Source organism: Rutidosis leptorrhynchoides, chromosome 6 (assembly GCF_046630445.1).
Source record: "Rutidosis leptorrhynchoides isolate AG116_Rl617_1_P2 chromosome 6, CSIRO_AGI_Rlap_v1, whole genome shotgun sequence".
In the NCBI taxonomy this organism is placed as follows: domain Eukaryota; kingdom Viridiplantae; phylum Streptophyta; class Magnoliopsida; order Asterales; family Asteraceae; genus Rutidosis; species Rutidosis leptorrhynchoides.
Window position 1 is genome coordinate 189,345,457 of NC_092338.1, and position 15,477 is coordinate 189,360,933.

Below are 15,477 nucleotides of genomic sequence, written 5' to 3' on the forward strand. Positions count from 1 at the left end.
GACGATACAAACGCTTGAAGACATGCTACGAGCATGTGTTATTGATTTCGGAAACAGTTGGGATCGACATCTACCATTAGCAGAATTTTCCTACAACAACAGCTACCATTCAAGCATTGAGATGGCGCCGTTTGAAGCACTTTATGGTAGAAAGTGCAGGTCTCCGATTTGTTGGAGTGAAGTGGGGGATAGACATATTACGGGTCCGGAGATTATACAAGAAACTACCGAGAAGATCATCCAAATTCAACAACGGTTGAAAACCGCCCAAAGTCGACAAAAGAGCTACGCTGACATTAAAAGAAAAGATATAGAATTTGAAATTGGAGAGATGGTCATGCTTAAAGTTGCACCTTGGAAAGGCGTTGTTCGGTTTGGTAAACGAGGGAAATTAAATCCAAGGTATATTGGACCATTCAAGATTATTGATCGTCTCGGACCAGTAGCTTACCGACTTGAGTTACCTCAACAACTCGCGGCTGTACATAACACTTTCCACGTCTCGAATTTGAAGAAATGTTTTGCTAAAGAAGATCTCACTATTCCGTTAGATGAAATCCAAATCAACGAAAAACTTCAATTCATCGAAGAACCCGTCGAAATAATGGATCGTGAGGTTAAAAGACTTAAGCAAAACAAGATACCAATTATTAAGGTTCGATGGAATGCTCGTAGAGGACCCGAGTTCACCTGGGAGTGTGAAGATCAGATGAAGAAGAAATACCCGCATCTATTTCCAGAAGATTCGTCAACACCTTCAACAGCTTAAAATTTCGGGACGAAATTTATTTAACGGGTAGGTACTGTAGTGACCCGAACTTTTCCATGTTTATATATATTAATTGAGATTGATATTTACATGATTAAATGTTTCCAACATGTTAAGCAATCAAACTTGTTAAGACTTGATTAATTGAAATATGTTTCATATAGACAATTGACCACACAAGTTGACCGGCGATTCACGAACGTTAAAACTTGTAAAAATGACCTGACGATATATATATGGATATACATATGGTTAACATGAGATTATGATAAGTAAGTATCTCCATAAGTATATTAACAATGAGTTATATACATATAAACAAGACTACTAACTTAAGGATTTCGAAACGAGACATATATGTAACGATTATCGTTGTAACGACATTTAAATGTATATATATCATATTAAGATATATTAATATATCACATTATCATGATAATATAATAATTTAACATCTCATTAGATAATATAAACAATGGGTTAACAACATTAATTGAGATCGTTAACTTAAAGGTTTCAAAACAACACTTACATGTAACGACTAACGATGACTTAACGACTCAGTTAAAATGTATATACATGTAGTGTATTTAGATGTATTAAAATACTTTTGGAAGACTTCAAGACATATATTAAAACACTCATACTTAACGAAAATGGTTACAGTTACTTTTCCATTCTTTTCTTTCATCAAGAATTCTAGTCGTATTCTTACCCGTATTATACACAGCTTCAAAACGTACTTACTATGAGTATATACCAATAGGAACTAGCATGGGATTCCACTCTTGATTATGTCATGTATGACTAATCAATTTTAACTTCGACCATGAGCTAGTCAACTAACTAGAACTCCTTTTAACCCCACTCACCACTCACCAATTACCAGTCATCATTCACTCCATTTCACTTCCAATTCTCTTTCTAATTCTCTCTCAACACACACACACTATTATGAACGTATTTTTCCAGTAGTTAATCATCATCTTTATCAAAAATCACTTCAAGAATCAAGCTATAATCATCATAGGAAGAACACTTCAAGAACACTTCAAAAATCCCTTCAAGTTTACTAATTTACTTCCAAGCTTTCTAATCCATTCCAAGTAATCATCTAAGATCAAGAAACCTTTGTTATATACAGTAGGTTATATTTCTTATTCAATTTAATATTCATATTCAAACTTTGATTCAATTTCTATAACTATAAACTATCTTAATTCGAGTAAAAATCTTACTTGAACTTGTTTTTGTGTCATGATCCTACTTCAAGAACTTTCAAGCCATCCAAGATCCTTTGAAGCTAGATCATTTCTTGTCACTTCCAGTAGGTTTACCTACTAAACTTGAGGTAGTAATGATGTTCATAACATAATTCGATTCATATATATAAAACTATCTTATTCGAATTTTTAAACTCGTAATCACTAGAACATAGTTTAGTTAATTCTAAACTTGTTCGCAAAAAAAAGTTAATCCTTCTAACTTGACTTTTAAAATTAACTAAACACATGTTATATATCTATATGATATGCTAACTTAATGATTTAAAACCTGGAAACACGAAAAACACCGTAAAACCGGATTTACGCCGTCGTAGTAACACCGCGGGCTGTTTTGGGTTAGTTAATTAAAAACTATGATAAACTTTGATTTAAAAGTTGTTATTCTGAGAAAATGATTTTTATTATGAACATGAAACTATATCCAAAAATTATGGTTAAACTCAAAGTGGAAGTATGTTTTCTAAAATGGTCATCTAGACGTCGTTCTTTCGACTGAAATGACTACCTTTACAAAAACGACTTGTAACTTATTTTTCTGACTATAAACCTATACTTTTTCTGTTTAGATTCATAAAATAGAGTTCAATATGAAACCATAGCAATTTGATTCACTCAAACCGGATTTAAAATGAAGAAGTTATGGGTAAAACAAGATTGGATAATTTTTCTCATTTTAGCTACGTGAAAATTGGTAACAAATCTATTCCAACCATAACTTAATCAACTTGTATTGTATATTATGTAATCTTGAGATACCATAGACACGTATACAATGTTTCGACCTATCATGTCGACCCATCTATATAATATATTTTGGAACAACCATAGACACTCTATATGCAGTAATGTGGGAGTTAGCTATACAGGGTTGAGGTTGATTCCAAAATAATATATATAGTTTGAGTTGTGATCAATACTGAGATACGTATACACTGGGTCGTGGATTGATTCAAGATAATATTTATCGATTTATTTCTGTACATCTAACTGTGGACAACTAGTTGTAGGTTACTAACGAGGACAGCTGACTTAATAAACTTAAAACATCAAAATATATTAAAAGTGTTGTAAATATATTTTGAACATACTTTAATATACATGTATATATTGTTATAGGTTCGTGAATCAACAGTGGCCAAGTCTTACTTCTCGACGAAGTAAAAATCTGTGAAAGTGAGTTATAGTCCCACTTTTAAAATCTAATATTTTTGGGATGAGAATACATGCAGGTTTTATAAATGATTTACAAAATAGACACAAGTACGTGAAACTACATTCTATGGTTGAATTATCGAAATCGAATATGCCCCTTTTTATTAAGTCTGGTAATCTAAGAATTAGGGAACAGACACCCTAATTGACGCGAATCCTAAAGATAGATCTATTGGGCCTAACAAACCCCATCCAAAGTACCGGATGCTTTAGTACTTCGAAATTTATATCATATCCGAAGGGTGTCCCGGAATGATGGAGATATTCTTATATATGCATCTTGTTAATGTCGGTTACCAGGTGTTCACCATATGAATGATTTTTATCTCTATGTATGGGATGTGTATTGAAATATGAAATCTTGTGGTCTATTGTTACGATTTGATATATATATATAGGTTAAACCTATAACTCACCAACATTTTTGTTGACGTTTAAAGCATGCTTATTCTCAGGTGAATACTAAGAGCTTCCGCTGTTGCATACTAAAATAAGGACAAGATTTGGAGTCCATGTTTGTATGATATTGTGTAAAAACTGCATTCAAGAAACTGATTTCGATGTAACATATTTGTATTGTAAACCATTATGTAATGGTCGTGTGTAAACAGGATATTTTAGATTATCATTATTTGATAATCTACGTAAAGCTTTTTAAACCTTTATTTATGAAATAAAGGTTATGGTTTGTTTTAAAAATGAATGCAGTCTTTGAAAAACGTCTCATATAGAGGTCAAAACCTCGCAACGAAATCAATTAATATGGAACGTTTTTAATCAATAAGAACGGGACATTTCACAACTAGCTTCGTCATCATATCTTCTAAATTTGGCTTTTTATCATCGGTTTGTTGTGGTGGTTTGTTTTGAAAATTAGGTCTTTGCTGATTGTAAGTATTGTTGGATACTTGTTGATTGCTAGGACCTTGTTGGTTGTTGTATGGAATATTTCAGTTATAGTTCTGATTTTGATTGTAAATAGGTCTTGGCGGTTGATAATTATTCTGAAAATTATTTTCAGGCCTTTGGTTTATGTATGAAATATTCTCTCTTTGTTCCATTGTTAATTCAATACTGAGACAATCTTTTGTCAAATGTGGTCCTCCACACTGCTCACAACTAATTCGTATTGAGTGAATATCTTTAGTCATCTTTTCCATTCGTCTCTCGACAGCATCTATCTTTGCAGAAATGGAATCTAAGTCATGGCTAGAATCGGCTCTAGCTGATTTAGATGATCTAACGATATCTTTTTCTTGGTGCCACTCATGTGAGTGGGAAGCAGTGTTATCAATAATCTTGTAAGCATCAGTTTCGGTTTTCTTCATAATAGAACCACCAGCTGCTATATCTATGTCTTTCCTTGTAGTGATGTCGCATCCTTGGTAGAATATTTGTACTATTTGACAGGTGTCTAAACCATGTTGCGGACATCCTCTTAACAACTTTCCAAATCTAGTCCACGCTTCATATAGAGTTTCATTCGGCTTCTGTGTGAACGTAACAATTTCTCCTTGAAGTCTTACGGCTTTAGATGCAGGAAAGAATTGTTTAAGAAAATTTTCAACTAAAACGTCCCATGTACCAATCGCCCCTTCAGGTAAAGATTCCAACCAATCTTTGGCTTCTCCCTTTAAAGTCCAGGGAAATAACATGAGATATATCTGTTCATCCTCCACTTCTCGGATTTTAAATAGTGTGCAGATCCTATTAAAGGTACGTAGATGTTCATTTGGATCTTCCTTCGGTGCACCACTAAATTGGCATTGATTAGTCACCATGTGTAGAATTTGTCCTTTGATTTCATAATCTGGCGCATTAATGTCTGGATGAGTAATTGCGTGACCTTGGCCAGTGCGTTTAGCTCTCATTCGGTCTTCCATACTTAAAGGTTCTGTTACTTCCATAATTGAATTTGTTGAATCGGAATCACTAGAGGATTCTGATTTAATGGTTCATTCCTCAACAATCTCTGTTTGAATGATTGGTGGTTCCGGAGGAAAGTTTAGTGGTTCAGGATCTATGAATCGTCCCTGAATATTCTCCGGATTCTCAATTGTGAGGTCGGGTTCAAAAAATGGATTATCGAAAATTTGAACTGGAGTACTTGGTCGACTGGATGACGATTCTAAAGAAAAATCAACGGCAGTAATATTTGCTAAATGTCTTGATCTAGTTACAGGTGGTGAACGTACAAAAGGTGGTGAACGTCTTGCTCGGTGCATTCACTGAATATCCTATTAGTTTTTAAAAGGAAAGAAAAATTATAATAAGTTATCCAATCAATAGACTTTTCTGATTTTGCCCATGTTTCGAATAGCCAAAAGATGCAGCAGAGGGGCAGGATTCGTTTGGTCTCAATATAATTGAGGACTGTTTGGCTCCAATAACCCGGTCCACGTACAAATCCAACTATTACTTCGAACCAGAAAATTTTGATGTCTATCAATTTAACCACTTAAAATAAATTTTCGTAATTTTAAGAAATTTAGATAAGAAGTAGAATAAAAATCTATGTCCTAAAAACTAGAATAGCGAGAAATAAGAAAGAAAAAGAGCGTGTCGAAAAAGGTCGAAAAAGAAAAATGGTTGAAAAATAAAAGGTGACGGAAAAATAAAAGAAACTTATAAAACTTAAAAACACTTAACTAACCTAACCTTATTACTACAACTAACTTAAAATTATAATCGCAAATTGAGATTACTAATTGGAATGATAATTGATACATAGGTAAAAGTCGTCTAAAAATATTAAAGCTTACAGGAAAAACTAAATCCCAAATGGAAATAACTTAAAAAGAAACTAAAACTTAAAAAGGCGTCGCAAAATTCTAAAGTACCTAAATCTTAGTCTAAAGAAAAACACTTAAGGAATTCTACGGCAAAGCCTAAATATCTAGAAGTAAAAATAACTATGGCAAAAACTATGTTTAAAACTAAATATGAGCTAAAAATACAAATATTACGCTAAAACGATTAAAAAGGGACAAAATATAAAAATAAACTAAAAGTTGTAAAAAGTACAATTTTTATAAAAATATTATTTTTATATTATTTATTTATTAAAACTATTAATTTTATATTTTATTTAAACTAATTTAACTAAATAAAACAAATAAATAAAAACTAAACTAAACAATATAATATAAATAAACTAATTAGGGTTTAAAATTAATTAAAATTAATAAAACCCGTAATTAATGCGAATTAGGGTTCCTGTGTACCCGTGTCAGGTCTGCTCCGCGAGTCGCGGTATTCGATGCTTCAAACTCCGCGAGTCGCGGGGTTTCAAAATTCAACTCAGGTACAGTTTTGAAATTCGACGCGTTTTTATTTTTTATTTTTTTTTTATATTTTCTGTTTTATATTTTCTGTTTTAAAATCTAAAATATTTATATAATAAAAACTTATATTTTAAAAACTAGAATAAAAATAGAACTACTTTATAATTTTATAAATAAAAATCTTAAAACTAGATTTATATATATATATTTTTTTTCGGTTTTTTTTTATTTTTTAAATAAAAACAAAATACTTAAATAAAACTTATATAAAAATAAAGAAACTTTATAAAACTTAAATATTTAACAAAATCTTAAAAATACTTATATTTTTGTTTTTCTTATTATATTTTCGAATATTTAAAACGTATTTTTATAAAAACGAATTTTAATAAAAGTAAACTAAAAATATTTTTTTTTTTTTTGTAGCGTTGCGCTTCCGGCTTTTAAGTGAATCCCCGGCAGCGGCGCCAAAAATACTTGATGGTTAAAGCTAAGGGGTATAAAATACTATTAATTTTTACAAGAAAATACTATTAAATACGATACAATTTTACACAAGATATTTATTTATTTAAAGAATGGATATACTTAAACCTTGCTACAACACTTATAGGCAGTGTACCTAATCGTACAGTAGTGTAGTTTTTAGTAACTCCGGTTCGTTCCACAGGGAATCTTTTTAAACAAAGCTTAACGCTATATTAGTTTACTTTTATAAAAATACAAATATATATATATAAGTAATATTATTATTATAAAGGGGGGTTTTTACCGTTTAATGACCGGTTTGTCGATTTTAAAACTTTAGTCGCGGTTAAAACCAAATGTAAAATAATAAATAAATACAAGACTTAATTTAAAGCGTAAAGTAAATAACGATAATGAAATTGCGAATAATAAAAGTGCGATAAAATAAACTTGCGATAATTAAAAAGTACGATAATTAAAAGTGCAATTAAATACAATAACAATAAAAATGCGATAATTAGAAGTGCAATTAAATATAAAATAAAGGAAATTAAATATGAAATAAAAGAATTATGCTTATTTAAACTTCCGTAACCATGATGTTTGACGTGTTAATTTTAGTTTTATGCCCATGGGTTAATTGTCCTTTGTCCTGGATTATTTAATATGTCCGTCTGGTTTTTGTCCATAACAGTCCATCAGTCATAAATATAAAGTGCGAGTGTCCTCGTCAAATTATCCTTATACCCGAAGTTAAATATTCCAACTAATTGGGGACTTAAACTGTAACAAGATTTTAATACTTTATTTAATAATTACACCAGGATGTCGACTGAGTGTAACCCAAAGTTTTAATATTTTGTTATCAATTATACCAAGTGTCCTTGTACATAATTTCACCCCTGTTTTAATTATTCTAGTGGCTATTAATCCATTCCCGTGTCCGGTTAAATGAACGATTATTCGTACATATAAATACCCCGCCCATCGTGTCCGATCGAGTGTATATGGTAATTTATAGGGACGCCCAATTGTAAATCTTTATATTAACATTAACAAACTATCATTTGGTTAAACAAATATAAAGCCCATTAATAGCCCATAGTCTAATTTCCACAAGTGTCGTTCTTTTGTCCAAACCCCAATTATGGTACAAAGCCCAATTACCCAATTTTAGTAATTAGCCCAACATCATGATTACTTCGTTTTAAATAAGCATAATAATAACTTAGCTACGAGACATTAAATTAAAAAGGTTGAACATAACTTACAATGATTAAAAATAGCGTAGCGTTACACGGACAGAATTTCGACTTACACCCTTACAACATTTGCTAACATACCCTTATTATTAGGATTTAAAATTAAAATTAAAATATAAATTATATATATATATTTACGTATATATTGAGAGAGAGATAGATTATGGATATTGAAAATGATCAGAATTCGGTTGGCTTTATAGGGAATTGAGTTCAGGGGTACTCCACGACTCGCGGCAACTTTTGCCTTCAAACTCCGCGAGTCGCGGAGTTTGAAAATACAGCTCACCCTCCTTTGGCTTCTTTCTTACCGACGATTTATAAATATATTATAATATATATATTAATTTTAAGAATTAATTATATATTATATTATATTTATGTGCATAGTTGACTCGTAATTTTTAGTCCATTGCGTCGAGCGTTGAGAGTTGACTCATGTCCAGGTTCCGGATTTTCGAACGTCCTTGCGTACAATTTAATATCTTGTACTTTGCGTTTTAAATCTTGTACTCTTGTAATTTCGAGACGTTTCTTATCAATAATTGGAACCTCTTTGATTGTATTTTGTACTTTTGAGCTTTTTGGTCGTTTGCGTCTTCAATTCGTCGAATCTATCTTTTGTCTTCACCTTTTATTATTTAAACGAATATCACTTTTAAATAGAACAATTGCAACTAAAAGCTTGTCTTTCTTGGGGAATAATGCTATGAAATATATGTTCGTTTTTAGCATTATCATCTTTCCTAAAGAATTGCCTGGATTACCGCCACCAAGAGCAGTAGAATTTCAAATTGATTTAGTGCCAGGAGCTACACCTGTAGCTCGGGCACCTTATTGACTCGCACCTTCCGAGATGCAAGAGTTACAAAGCTAACTACAAGAACTACTTGACCGTGGATTTATCCAACCAATTTTCTCGCCTTGGGGCGCACCTGTGTTGTTTGTGAAGAAGAAGGATAGATCCTTCCGTATGTGTATCGACTACCGTGAACTCAACAATTTGACGATCAAGAATCGGTATCCCCTTCCCCGTATTGACGATCTTTTTGACCAACTATAAGGATCGAGTGTTTATTCCAAGATCGAATTACGATCCGGTTATCACCAGTTGAGGGTGAAAGAAAGCGATGTGATGAAGACTGCATTCAGAACTCGTTATGGTCATTATGAGTTTCTCGTGATGCCATTCGGTTTAACCAACGCACCTGCCGTGTTCATGGATCTCATGAATCGTGTCTGCAAGCCATACCTGGATAAGTTTGTTATCGTCTTCATAGATGATATCCTCATCTACTCTAAGAGAGAAGAAGAACATGAACAACACCTCCGACTAATGCTCGAACTTTTGAGACAAGAACAACTTTACGCCAAATTCTCCAAGTGTGAATTTTGGTTGAAGGAAGTCCAATTTCTGGGTCATGTTGTGAGCGACCAGGGTATCAAAGTTGATCCCGCCAAGATTGAAGCTATCAGCAAGTGGGAGACTCCCACTACTCCGACTCACATTCGTCAGTTTTTAGGTCTCGCCGGTTACTACTGAAGATTTATTGAAGGTTTCTCTTTGATTGCACGTCCTTTGACCTCGCTGACTCACAAGGGCAAGAAGTTCATTTGGGAACCCGAACAGGAATCAGCATTTCAAACCTTGAAAAAGAAGTTAACCACCGCACCTATCTTATCACTTCCTGAAGGCAGTGACGATTTCGTCGTTTATTGCGATGCATCGAAAAGTGGTTTTGATTGTGTACTGATGCAATGCACAAAGGTTATCACTTATACCTCCCGTCAACTGAAGATTCACGAACGAAATTACACTACTCACGACCTTGAACTTGGAGCCATTGTCTTTGCGCTCAAATTGTGGAGACACTATTTGTATGGAACGAAAAGTACTATCTTCACCGACCACAAGAGTCTCCAGCACATATTCGATCAGAAACAACTGAACATGAGACAGCATCGATGGATTGAGACATTGAACGACTACAATTGTGAACTTCGTTATCATCCTGGCAAGGCCAATGTTGTAGCTGATGCTTTAAGCCGAAAGGAGAGGACGGCACCTCTCCGTGTACAGGCTCTGAACATCACCATACATTCAAATCTCAACAGCCAGATCCGAGTAGCCCAAGATGAGGCTCTCAAGGAGGAGAATATATCTCATAAACATTTGAACATACAAGTCTCTCGATTCGAGGTTAGGGAGACTGGACTCCGATGTTATGCCGGAAGAATTTGGGTACCTCGTTATGGAGATCTATGAAACCTTATACTTGATGAAGCCCACAAATCGAGATATTCGATTCATCCCTTAGCGGGCAAAATGTACCACGATCTTAAAGAACAATATTGGTGGCCTAATCTTAAGAAGGACGTTGCAACTTATGTTGGTAAGTGTTTGACTTGTTCGAAGGTTAAGGCCGAACATCAGAGACCTTCTGAGTTACTTCAACAACTGAAAATCCCACAATGGAAGTGGGAAAGGATAACGATGGATTTCATTACCAAGCTACCAAAGACAGTGGGCGGATACGATACCATTTGGGTTATTGTTGACCGTCTTACCAAATCTGCACACTTCATAGCTATGAAGGAAACTGATACGATGGAGAGACTCGCACAACTATACATAAAGGAGGTTGTATCTTGTCATGGTGTACCTTTATCGATCATCTCAAATCGCGATCCCCGTTTTGCTTCTAGATTTTGACGTTCTTTGCAAGAAGCCTTGGGAACTCGTCTCGACATGAGTACTGCTTATCACCCACAGATCGATGGGCAAAGTAAACGCACGATTCAGACTTTGGAGGACATGTTGTGTGCATGTGTTATTGATTTCGGGAAGGCCTGGGAAGGCATTTGCCGCTCGCTGAATTTTCTTACAACAACAGTTATCACTCGAGCATTAATGCCGCACCTTTTGAAGCGTTGTATGGCCGCGAGTGCCGATCTCCTATTTGTTGGGCTGAAGTAGGTGAAAAGCAAATCACCGGACCCGAGGTAGTCCATGAAACAACAGAGAAGATTGCCCAGATTCAAGCTAGACTTAAAACGGCCCGTGATCGTCAAAAGAGTTATGGTGACCGTAAACGTAAAGACTTTGAATTCAATGTGGGTGACCGTGTAATGTTGAAGGTTGCACCTTGGAAAGGTGTGATTCGTTTTGGAAAGCGTGGAAAGTTAAACCCACGATATATTGGTCCTTTTGAAATCTTGGAACGTGTTGGACCCGTTGCATACCGTTTGGATCTACCAGCACAATTGAGCTCAGTTCATCATACTTTTCATGTATCAAATTTGAAGAAGTGTCTTGCTGAACAGGAACATGTCATACCTTTGGAGGAACTTACGATTGACGACAAACTCCACTTCGTGGAAGAGCCTGTTGAAATTATGGACCGTGAGGTCAAAACTTTGAAACACAACAAGATTCTGATCGTCCGAGTACGATGGAATGCCAAACGAGGACCTGAGTTTACCTGGGAACGAGAGGATCAAATGATGCAGAAGTATCCTCACCTTTTCCCAACTCCTCCATCTACCTCAGCTTAAAATTTCGAGACGAAATTTTCTTTAACAGGTGGGTAATGTAACGACCCTGGATTTTCCAACGTTTAATTAATAATGTTATTATTAGTGCTTGCGTGTTAATGAATGTATTTTATTACATTTACTTGTTACCATACATGACTTTTAAATGCCCGACACGTCTTTGTGACACACGAACTTTACACGAATAATATTTTCAAATATTATTTACATTCATGATTAAGTTTTATTAATCATTTTTAATTAACTAAGGTTACTAGTTAATTACTTGGGCTTTATTGGATTAATTTGTTAATTACTTGAACTTGGGCTTTTATTAGTGTTAATGGACTTAGAAGTCCACCCTACATCCTTAAATGGACTAGTTAGCCCATCATTAAGCTAATGAAGTATTAAGATTAAGATTAAGGATTAACTAGTTCATGGAATCTAGTTACTTACACAATTACACCTAGTTCCCATGCAAGCTTACTTTATTACCAATTTGAGCCAAATACATGCAAGGATCTTGTGGACATTTTCCTTCCCCTTCCCCTTGTGAAAATCGTCGGTTTTGAATGCTAGGAGGGAGGGTTCAAAATTTTTTTTTGTATACTTGTTTACTAGTATTACTTCCTCATTTCTTCACACACACATTCACCACTTTTCTCTCAACTTTTTCTCTCATTCTTCTCTCAAAAACTTGTAAGTAACAAGGCTTTGGTTTCTCTTTTTTTCTTCCAACAAAACCGAAATATACACATACATATCATCATCATTTGCTTGTTTGTTTACTTGTTCATTGTTGTTGTTTTGTTACTTGTCTTTGTTAGTTGTTTAAAACTTTCTAGTTAGATTCTTCATATTATCTTGTATTTACAAGAACACACAAGAACCTAAACTTACTAGTTTATGGTTCAACACCTAATGTTTTAAAGAAAGAAAGTTCATGAGTTAAAATCATACTTGAAGTTCATGTTGTAAACTTAAAGTTTACTTTCTTAAAGATCAAAGCCTTGGCTTGAATCTTTAAAGTATAAACAACCATGAACTTATTAAATTGTAGATTTAATTATTTCCTCATTCTTGCACTTTTTAAATTCGTGATTTATGATAAATGGTCAAGTATTACAAGTTAATCTTGATCTCATACTTCTTGAAACTAAAAGTTAACTTTATAAGTTCAAGAACATGGAAGTATAACTTTCTAGTTATAACTTCATATACTTATAAAAGATCTAAGTTTCTATAGCTTATGGTCTACTTATTTTGTCATAATCAAGGGCTTATGAGCTTACATACACTTTACAAGATGAAAATCTAAGTTTCATAACTTATGGTTTCATGAAAGTAAAGATTCAAGTGTTATAACTTAGGATTTAACTTAGTAACTTTAGATCTAGACTTTTGGGTCTAGGATCTTCAAGATCAAACTAAGAACTATGTTCTACAACTTAAGATCTTGATTAGTTAGTTTACTTTCAAGTTTGTAGCTTAATATTACTTTTAGAGTTCATGTATGTGTCGGATCTAAGATCTTGATGTAACTTTGGTTCATCAAACTACTTGCAACACTTAATTGAGTTGTGCTACTTATCTTAGACTTATACTTGTGTTATGATGGTCAAAACTTGGTAAATATGATGTAAACACATCAACGAGTTGTACACTTGAAGCTATATGCATCAAAGATGAGAACCGTGATGAACGTCAAGCACCAAGAACCCACCGGAACACACTGTTTACTGTTTTCTGGAACTGATCAGAATACCTGGGCTACTGTAAAGTTGATTTTCAGTTAGCTCTATTCGAGTAGATAATTTTTCGTTTAAGACTTGTCTTAATCCGAGTTACGGTTTAGGATCTATGGCCCTCCGAACGTCACTATGTCCTTTTAACGTTGTGCTGAAAATTCTGACCTACTCGCACTTAAACCGTCTCCACGGTCAAACGAAGACGAGTTTGGTTCTGGAATTTTTACAGCAATTAAAGGACTTATATACGGAGCCATGGCCACTAGTCTCACCTTATTTTAGTAGGTATAGAGGCCGTGGCGACTGATCGAAGTCAGCCTTTGTTTTAAACTCTTTTCTAGAACGAAACTTACTTTATACTTTTTGTTTGATGATGAATGATGATGACCCTTAAGACCTAATTTACATACATTTAAACCTATTGGGACGATTTACTGACTTAGTAATATTTGACTTAGGTTGAGGACTTTCCAGACCTACATACTTTCTTACTTCCCGACTCAACTTTACAACTACTTTACCACTGTGAGTTATAGCATCCCTTTTTACTTTAACTATTTAGGATTGAGAATACATGCGTGTTTTACGTTTTACATACTAGGCACGAGTACTTAAAATTTATATATTTGTGGGTTATACAACGGCATAAACATTCCCTTTAGCTCGGTAACGTTTAGTCATTGGTTTTTGAACCGGTGAACGCGAATCTTAGATATGGATCCATAGGGTTTGACATCCCTACTCGGGCTAGTAGCGCTAGCATTTAACGGGTGTTTAATACTTCGTAAATATACGCACTCACCAAGTGTACTTTCAGGGGGTTATAAACGTTAAGTTAGTTACTAAGTGCCCACGGTTAAACATATACTTTACATACTGTTTTGAAACGCTCTTTGTAGCACTGAAATCTCGTGGCCTACCTTACATTACTGTTATACTTAAACTATAGCTCACCAACCTTTGTGTTGACGTTTTTAAGCATGTTTTTCTCAGGTGCTTAAGGTTGCTTGCTTCCGCTGTTGTACTAGTCATGCCTCGTAGACTTTCGCTGTGCTTTACTAGAGATGTCACCGCATGAAACACTTTGTCTTGCATTCAAACTTTAATACTTTTGAAACAATGATTTGTAACGACCTAAGGGTCACGCACTATTATCTTTGCTTCTATTCATAGAAGCATACTTTTGATGTAAAACATTCGACGTTAGTTATGACGTCACCTTTTGAAATGTCCCGTTCTTATTGATTAAAAACGTTCCATATTAATTGATTTCGTTGCGAGGTTTTGACCTCTATATGAGACGTTTTTCAAAGACTTCATTCATTTTTAAAACAAACCATAACCTTTATTTCATAAATAAAGGTTTAAAAAGCTTTACGTAGATTATCAAATAATGATAATCTAAAATATCCTGTTTACACACGACCATTACATAATGGTTTACAATACAAATATGTTACATCGAAATCAGTTTCTTGAATGCAGTTTTTACACAATATCATACAAATATGGACTCCAAATCTTGTCCTTATTTTAGTATGCAACAGCGGAAGCTCTTAATATTCACCTGAGAATAAACATGCTTTAAACGTCAACAAAAATGTTGGTGAGTTATAGGTTTAACCTATATATATCAAATCGTAACAATAGACCACAAGATTTCATATTTCAATACACATCCCATACATAGAGATAAAAATCATTCATATGGTGAACACCTGGTAACCGACATTAACAAGATGCATATATAAGAATATCCCCATCATTCCGGGACACCCTTCGGATATGATATAAATTTCGAAGTACTAAAGCATCCGGTACTTCGGATGGGGCTTGTTGGGCCCAATAGATCTATCTTTAGGATTCGCGTCAATTAGGGTGTCTGTTCCCTAATTCTTAGATTACCAGACT